The sequence below is a fragment of the Macaca nemestrina genome, chromosome 5, assembly GCF_043159975.1.
Source record: "Macaca nemestrina isolate mMacNem1 chromosome 5, mMacNem.hap1, whole genome shotgun sequence".
NCBI classification, from domain to species: Eukaryota; Metazoa; Chordata; class Mammalia; order Primates; family Cercopithecidae; genus Macaca; species Macaca nemestrina.
Window position 1 is genome coordinate 5,315,102 of NC_092129.1, and position 9,844 is coordinate 5,324,945.

A 9,844-nucleotide genomic window follows, 5' to 3' on the forward strand; every position below is an offset into this window, starting at 1 on the left:
TGCTGTTGTCAGTCCTCTTCAGTTAGGGCATGAACAGAATGAATTTTTTCCTCATAAATTGATGTGGATGGTCTGTCACTGCTTCATATTCAAATTAATCTTGTCCCTTCTGAAAACAGGTTACATGTATTTTTTAACTGCTGATTCCTTTGAGGGCACTGTCCTTACAAGTGTCTTGTAAAGTATCAATGATTTCACCATTCTTGCAGCCAAACATCAGCATAAATTTGATGTTTGTTTTTGCTTCATTTTTTTTTCCTTCTTGCTTTCAAGTCATGTTGCTCTGACAGGGACTCTTTTCAAATTGATGTCTTATCCTTCTTAATGCCTCAAACTTGAACGTGTTCAGACATGTTATAAAAAGTTAGTACAGGTTTATTTTGGTGCAAAAACGCTTAAAATTCATGCATAGTTTTTTCATAATACATATTTCCCATTAACTTTTGGATACCTCTCATATACATATATATATGTGCATTAGATTATTTATTGCAATATTGTTTCTTATCGAAAAATATTAGAAACAATCTAAGTAGTCATTGAGAAAACTACAGAACAATGCAGTATTATGCTGCTGTGCCAAAAAAGGGGGAAAATCTCTGAAAACTGATATGAACTGATTTCCAGGGTACACTGTTAAATGAAAAAAGCAAAATGAAAAGAATATACTATACTATCCTTCACGTAAGAAAGAAGGGAGATGTAGGAAAGCATGCATGTATCAGCTCTCTTGTGCGGAAGAAACAAAGGAAGTAGAAACCAGAAATTAATGAATTATTTACCTACAGAGGATGGGTGGGAATGGGGTGGAAAGAATGAGGAGAGAATGAGAAGAGACAAGGGGAAACTGATATCTCTGGGTGTAGCTTTTAATATAGTTAGGCTCTTAGAACAATGCTTTTCCATACTAGCCCAACAAATTAATATTTAAAATAAACTGGGATGGGGGAGCCCAAAATAGAATGGTCATTTTGTGTTAATCACTCATTGTAGACACTTAGGAGGGAGGCCGTTGGCCTTCAACCAGAGGTGACCTTCAGTGTTTATGCCAGCCCTGTGGGATGGCGGGATGGGCTTCTCCCCATAGGATCAGATCCTTCAGTTCAGACACCACTTCTTTTCCATTCTCTCTCTCTCTCTCCCTCCCCCCCCCGCCCCCCCGCCACACACACACATTCTTTGCATGAACCAATGGGCAAAGTGTTGTAATTCCAGAAGTTCACTAGAGATTATCTCATCTTTCCCTCTTCTTTTTTAAAAATAAGGAACCAAAGATCCAAGGACTTTCTTGAAAGTGACTTTCTTGCAGTTTTATAGCTGGTTAGGAGCTGAGCAAATGGCAATGAATTAACAAACCCTTTATGACCAGAACCCTCCTCTTCTCTATGGACATGGAAGGGAGAGAGTTGAGGACATTCCCAAGCACCCTTTTGTGACATCAAGAGTCCCCTCTCACTACCCACATTTCCCATCTAGGCCTGTTCATGGAGGCAGAAGGCGGTTAAGGGGTAGATTTTCTTTCTTTGCATCGAGGCCATTTGTTAATCACTTGCAGAAGGATTGTTACAAACAAAAAATGGAAGCTTTATACTTTTTCCAGTCTATGGAAAAAGACTTACCTAGCCCAGACACTACATCTGAGGAGTTGAGATTTACAAACATTTGGGAAGTTTTTGTCCTAGTGTTTTCTGTACATTTTAGTAGATAAAGGGATGTTCCAATAAGGAGAAGGTATGTGTTTCGGAAAGTACTTTTCTATTCCTAACAACAAATGCCTCAGAATTTGAATTTTGTGATGTCACAAGGTGGCAAAATTTTGCCACAAATAGTCTCAGACCTCAGGAAAAATCACATGACGTTGACATCATAAATGTATTGAGTCCAGCGGAGGCTGGGAAGAAGAGCAGATGTTCGGAGTTCCCAGGCTCTTGCTGCAGTGCTCCCTGCTCCTGGGCGTACGTAGGAGTCTTTTCTACCACAGCCCAATTACCATGTCCCTAAGTCACCTCAACCCACAGATGGGACGAGCAGTCAGCCCTGCAGATATTTCAATGACATAGGAGATTTGATTAAGTTTATTTTATTGCACACTCAAAGTATTTAATCAGTTGCTAAAGCTGACAGCTACAAGCCAACACATTTCTTCTCTTCTTTTTTTTTTTAAACGTCTATCCAGGAGCCTGCATCTCCATTGCTGCTTTTGTAGTTGGCCTTGCAATGCTGTCTACAGCCCAATGCACAGATGCAGATGTCAAAAGGAAAAAGCACACAGCCTCTGGGGGACCACGCCCAGGGAGCCACTTTGTGCCGCAGGCTTTCTGGAAGGACATGTTCTCACTCAGGTTGTTTCATCTGAGATGTGGTTAGGAAAACTCCAAGGAATGAGCTGAAAATCAGGTAAATCAAGACAAACATTTTACCTAGAGTGGCGATTTGTAATAAAAATGTCGTAACTTGCTGTCTTAGAGGAAGATTCAGCTGCTGAAATTCAACAAAACGATCACCGGAAGCTGTTATTTACGGCATTCCTTAGTGGTTAGGTGAGTGAATTCTGGTCTTGAAGAGCTGGGTTCAAATTTTGAACTTACCTTACTGTGTGATCAACCTCAGACAAGTTATTTAACCTCTTTGTAGTCTATCTGTAAAAGGGAAATGTGGTGGTGTGCAAAGTGCCTAGAATATCTTATGTGTATAATATACACTAGCTATTATAAAGTCATAATTTTTATAGGACTCATCTTTGTCTCTGTAATGTCTCCTTTCCAAATCATTTTATTTATTTATTTTTATTTTTGAGACCGAGTCTTGCTGTTGCCCAGGCTGGAGTGCAGTGGCGCAATCTCAACAGACTGCAATCTCTGTCTCCCAGATTCTCGCGATTTTCCTGCCTCAGCCTCCCAAGTAGTTGGGATTACAAGCTCGGGCAGTCCTCTGCCTCCCTGACCAGGGCTCTCATCTCTGAATGTTTCCTTGCCTCCCACGTGTATGCTTCTCTGCAGGTGAGGTAAAGGGAAGGAGCTTGGAGGGCTGACATCAGATGTGGAGACCATGATCCGTTCCTGTCCTCCCCTTGGCAGGCCTGGAGGAAAGCAGAATGGGAGAAACAAGATTTGTCTCTCTCCACTCGGAGCCTCCTTTTATTCTGTGTTGGGAAAAAGCTGAGGGTTGGGAGGGAAACTGAGGCAGGACTTGCATAATATCCTCTGGAATGTGTCTAGACTTGCTGGCTCCTTGCTTCTAGCCTTCCTGGGCTCCTATTCCCATTATCTCAAGTAGCAGAACATGTTCCATATAAATGCTAAACTGTCACAGCTGTAGATCACGAGCTTAATACAGCATGTCCTTTTGACCTCCACATTCTCACCACCAGTTTCTTAGTTGGATTACCAATAAATACCGTGGGCTTCTAGAGCTCGGGGTCTTTGCAGCCTCCGCGATAGCCCTCTGGTGTCTCACCTTTCTCTCTCAAACTGTCTTTTTCTCAATCCTTTGACTCGGCTGGACTTTGTCACCCCCATGACCTGGTGTTGGATCTGATCACCCCAACATTCCTGGCCGCCCAATGTGGGGTGACAAAGACCCTGGTGAAGGTAACGCTAGAGCAGAGGATACATCGTCAAAGGACACCAGAGAACATCTAAAAGAAGCTTGGCGGGAAAGCTGAGCACTCAGAAGAACCAGAGTAACATGGGACAAAGTGAAAGCAGACATTCTGCTTATACTAAATTTCTTAAAGCATTTATTTTGAAGAGGGGCAATGAAAATTAGTACTCAAAATTTGTTATCACTCACTCTAGCCCATGGTTCCTGGAAGAAGGGTCTATGGAGTTGGATGAATGGGAGAGAATTGGCAGATTTTTTAAAAAGCATATAAACATAGAGCAAAAATTCCAGTTTGGTTTGGTCTATGTAGGTGCTAATAAAAGCTCTTGAGCAGTTTCAAACAGAAGAAGATTCAGATGAGGAAGAGGAGGACGAGTGTAAGAAACTTCAGATTCTGAATGTGAGGAACAGGAAACGTAGGAAATCAAAGGGAAACTGGAGAAAGTATATTTTACCAGCCCATGGGCTCTACCTGCTGAACTAAGTGAAAGGTCACCTCCTCTTTCACCTCTTAATGGGCAAGATTAATTAGCTACAAAACTTCTCCTGTAGTTGCAACGTTAAAACCTGGAGCAATTGGTGGTGCTGTACAAAATTCTATTCAAAAGGCTAGAGCTGAGGGAGACCTTGAAGCAGGGCAATTTCCCCTAACTATAATCCAGCAGGGAGGACGGCAAACACCCCTCTGCTGTTTCCAAAATCCATCTACAAAGGATAAAGACATACAAGTAGTTAAAAAGTGTACCCTATTCCTTTAAAAGCCAGGGTAAATTTAAAAACCTATAATTGATAATTGAAGGTCTTCTGACCCTATAATACTCCAATGCTACCTTTTTGTCAGTATAAGCAAGGGCGTAGCCCGAAAGCACTGAGACCACTGACAACCACTAGCCTTCCTATCAAAAATCCTTAACCCAGTAACCCGTGGATGGCCCACATACATTCCATTAGCGGCAACTGCTTTGCTGGCAGAAGAAAGTAGAAAAACAACTTTTAGAGGAAACCTCATTGTAAGCACACCTCACCAGTTCAGCGCTATCCTAAGTAAAACAAAAAGCAAAAAGGTAGCTTCCTAACTCAAAAATCTAAAAGTATAGGGCTATTCTGTAAGGAAAAGGTGATTTAACATTAACCACTAAAAATTCCCTTAACCAAGCAGGTTTCCTAACAAGGAATTTAAATCTTAATTACCATACAAAGGTCCGACCAGACCTAGGAGGAACTCCCTTCAGGACAGGACCATAGATGGTTCCTCCCAGCGATTGAGGGGAAAAAAAAAGCCCACGATAGGTACTCAGTAATTTATAGGGAAACTCTTGTAGAAGCAGTTACGAAAACTGCCTAAAAATTGGTCTGCTCAAACGTGGGAGCTCTTTGCTCTCAGTCAAGCCTTAAAGTACTCACAGAATCAAAAATCTGGATCTCAATCCTGACTCAAAAGGTTACCTACACCCTCTCTGAATTTGCACAAGAACTTTTGTTTTTGGGAGTGCATCTTGATGGGGCGGCGGGGTTGTTATGAAATACTCAGGAACCCAGCCCAGCTCTAGAACTCACCCCTGAGCGCAAAGGCAATGTTGGTCATGCTGGTAAAGGACCACTAGAATCCAGCAGCCCGGACCCCTTTCTTTGTAGTCAAGAAAGGCGGAAAAAGGTGCAGGACTGTGACATTGGTAAGCGTAACGAATCCGATAGGCAGAGGTCCATGGGCGGTTACTTACCCTGAAAAGGAATAAGCATTAGGACCATAGAGGACGCTCTAGGACTAACACTCATCGTTAAATTACTAGGGGTGCTGGCATCCCTATTTTTTTTTTTTTTTTGAGATGGGAAACGTTCCCCTCAGGGCAAAAACACCCCTAAGATGTATTCTGGAGAATTCGGCCCAGTCAGAGTATATGTACCTTTTTCCTTCTCAGACTTGAAACAAATTAAAATAGACCTAGGTAAATTCTCAGATAACCCTGATGACTATATTGATGTTTCACGAGGTTTAGGACAATCCTTTGATCTGACATGGAGAGATATAACGTTACTGCTAGATCAGATGCTAACCCCAAATGAGAGAAGTGCCGCCATAACTGCAGCCCGAGAGCTTGGCGATCTCTGGTATCTCAGTCAGGTCAATGATAGGATGACAACAGAGGAAAGAGAACGATTCCCCGCAGGCCAGCAGGCAGTTCCCAGTGTAGACCCTCATTGGGACGCAGAATCAGAACATGGAGATTGGTGCTGCAGACATTTGCTAACTTGTGTGCTAGAAGGACAAAGGAAAACCAGGAAGAAGCCTATGAATTATTCAGTGATGTCCACTATAACACAGGGAAAGGAAGAAAATCCTACTGCCTTTCTGGAGAGACAAAGGGAGGCATTGAGGAAGCACACCTCTCTGTCACCTGACTCTATTGAAGGTCAACTAATCCTAAAGGATAGGTCTGTCACTCAGTCAGCTGCAGACATTAGAAAAAACTTCAAAAGCCTGCCTTAGGCCCGGAGCAAAACTTAAAAACGCTATTGAACTTCGCAACCTTGGTTTTTTTATACTAGAGATCAGGAAGAGCAGGTGGAACGGGACAAACAGGATTAAAAAAAAAAAGCCACCACTTTAGTCATGGCCCTCAGGCAAGCGGACTTTGGATGCTCTGGAAAAGGGAAAGGCTGGGAAAATCAAATGCCTAATAGGGCTTGCTTCTAGTGCGTTCTACAAGGACACTTTCAAGAGATTGTCCAAATAGAAATTAGCCACCCCCTCGTCCATGCCCCTTATGTCAAGGGAATCACTGGAAGGCCCACTGCCCTGGGGGACAAAGGTCCTCTGAGTCAGAAGCCACTAACCAGATGATCCAGCAGCAGAATTGAGGGAGCCTGGGGCAAGCGCCAGCCCATGCCATCACCCTCACAGAGCCCCGAGTATGCTTGACCATTGAGGGCCAGGAGGTTAACTGTCTCCTGGACACTGGCACAGCCTTCTCAGTCTTACTGTCCTGACCTGGACAACTGTCCTCCAGATCTGTTGCTCTCTGAGGGGTCCTAGGACAGGCGGTCACTAGATACTTCTCCCAGCCACTAAGTTGTGACTGGGGAACTTGACTCTTCTCACATGCCTTTCTAATTATGCCCGAAAGCCCCACTCCTTTGTTAGGCACAGACATCCTAGCAAAAGCAGGGGCCATTGTACACTAGAATTAGAAGGAAAAAAGGTAAATATATATACAGACTCTAAGTATACTTACCTAGTTGTCCATGCCCACACAGCAATACGGAGAGAAGGGGAATTCCTAACTTCTGAGGGAACACGAATCAAACATCAGGAAGCCAATAGGCCCCCCAAATTCTCCTTACCTCTGAATCTACTTCCTCTGATCCCTGCCTAAAGATAATTTTATGGGGAAGACGATTTACTTGTGTCTCTCCAGCTGACAATCAGGTGCCTATGTGGGTGCCCACCAAACATCTAAAGATCTATCAGCCATAGCATCTAGTGGACACCCCCTGTACAGCGAGAATTGGTTTGAAAAGCTTCGATTTGATTTCTCTATGCCTTCTGTTAATCAGAAAAGGCCTGTTTCTCATTATCGGTGGCCTCCCGGCTACAGCCACAAAACTTTTTGCTTCTGTTTCAGTAGATTTACTAATGAGGGGGTGAGGTATGCTTCTGATTTTGCAGATGAACGAACCGTGTGGATGCCCTCAAGATGTGTACGGCCATGGAACAGGAGACTGGAGGGACCCATGGATTTCCCAGTACAAGCCATGAGCCAGTTGAATTTGAATGCGAAGATGGAACGAGGACCGACCGAGTTACGATGCTTAAAGGACTAATGCTTTCTGACTCAGCTACTCTCTACCCTGAATACAAGAGACCCTAATAGTTAAGGCAGGAGTATCATCACCCCTATTCAGCATGAAGAAGTTACAGAAGATGGACCTTCATCCTTCTGCTACCTCTAGGATTAAGGGTCCTCTTGTAAAAGGGAAAGGGGAGATATGTTGGAAGCGTTCAAACCAGAGTGACTCTAGTAATAATGACAGCTAGCAATAATGATACCTTCTCTTTTACAATAAAGAGAAGGGGGAGCATGTTGGGAAAAAGCAGTGTTTTGGGAGGGAAACCGAGGCAGTACTTGCATAATGTCCGTTGGAATGTGTCTAGCTTTCCTAGGCTCCTAGGCCCCTATTCCCATTATCTCAAGTAGCAGAACATGTTCCATATAAAAGGTAACCCATCACAGCTGTAAATCAGGTGCTTAATGCAACGTGTCCTTTTGCCCGCCACATTCTCACCACCTGTTTCTTTATTGGATTACCAATAAATACTGTGGGTTCCTAGCGCCTCGGGGGTCTTCGCAGCCTCCACGGTAGTGATGGTCCCCATCGTCCCACATTTCTCTCTCAAACTTTTTCTCAGTCCTTTGACTCCACCGGACTTTGTCACCCCCACGACCTTGTGTTGGGTCTGATCACCCCAACAATTTTGTGCCTGGGCTGCCTTGTGTTCAGGAGAGTCATTGGCTCTTGAAAAAACTGTGGCCAGGAAGCAGGAAAAGCTAGGAAGTAAGGTTTTTTGTTTGTTTTTTGAGACACAGTCTTACTCTGTCGCCCAGGATGGAGTGCAATGGAGCGATCTCGGCTCACTGCAACCTCCACCTCCCGGGTTCTAAGGGATTCTCTTGTCAGCTTCCCGAGTAGCTGAGACTACAGGCACCCGCCACCACAACCATCTAATTTTTGTATTTTTGGTAGAGGTGGGGTTTCACCATATTGGCCAGGCTGGTCTCAAACTCCTGACCTTGTGATCCACCCATCTTTGCCTCCCAAAGTGCTGGGATTACAGGAATGAGCCATAGTCCCCGGCCTATACTTGAAAATCTTGAAAGCAGTTATGTCAGACGTGCTAACCAGAGCACCCCATCCTGAATAGCGGCTGGGTAAAATGAGGTTGAGACCTACTGAGCTGCATTCCCAGACAGTTAAGGCATTCTAAGACACAGGATAAGACAGGAGGTCAGCACAAGATACAGCTCATAAAGACCTTGCTGATGAAAGAGGTTGCAGTAAAGAAACCGGCCAAACCCCACCAAAACCAAGATAACGAGAGAGACCTCTAGTCGAGTTCTCACTGCTACACGCCCACTAGCGCCATGGCAGTTAACAAATGCCATGGCAACATCAAGAAGTTACCCTACATGGTCTAAAAAGGGTAGGCATGAATAATCTGCCCCTTGTTTAGCATATCATCAAGAAATAACCATAAAAATAGGCAACCAGCAGCCCTGGTAATAGACAGCCTTGCTCTGCCTGTGGAGTAGCTATTTTGTTCCTCCACTTTTTTTTTTTTTTTGAGACAGAGTCTCACTCTGTCTCCCGGTTGGAGTGCAGTGGCGCGATCTGGGTTCACTGCAAGCTCTGCCTCCCGGGTTCAAGCAATTCTCTGCCTCAGCCTCCCGATGTTCCTCTACTTTCTTAATAAACTTGCTTTCACTTGCCCTGAATATTTTCTTGCTTAAGATCCAAGAACTCTCTTTTGGGGTATGGATCCGGACCCCTTTCCTGTAACAGATACACTCTATGACTTATTCAGTAGAAGCATAGAGTTTTCTATAGATCTTACAATCTACTTTCTGACCTTTTAAAATTAAGGACATAAGGATAAGACTTGACATGTTAGTATGAATAGGCCACATAGAAGTATCTTCTGCCTAAAGGATAAGGATGCTGAGCATTAAGACTTTTATCACAAGAAGGCGCGACTTGCTTTCCTAAGGTTCCTGTGGTATTTGTTTTCATCTAAATGAGTTTAGATAAAATTTCTACTGAGGCAGTAGGATGGACAATAAACCTTTCTGAGGATCCACCTTTTAGTTGAAAGATTTTAGGGAGGAAGTAGAGTGGCCAAAGTAGTTAAACAAAATAATAGACATTCTCATTACCATCTTACCAAGCCTAGAAGCAAACAGAGCAAAACTTATCACTTAATGACTTCTGGAGCCCATATTAGGCAGCCCTGATTTTTAATCTCTTAGCATGGTGGAAAATGAGAGAAAAAAATGCCACTTCCCCCTCTGTTAGTGTTTGTTCATCCAGCACGAGCCGGAGAACAGTGAACGCTTGTTCAACGGTCTGTTTACGCAAAACTAGAAAAATGGGTTGCATTAGCTATTCCTTTTATAAGATTTCACTCTTTCAAACTCCTAGCTGACCAGGGAACTGAGTAAAGAAACAGCTCTCACAAGGGCAAAGG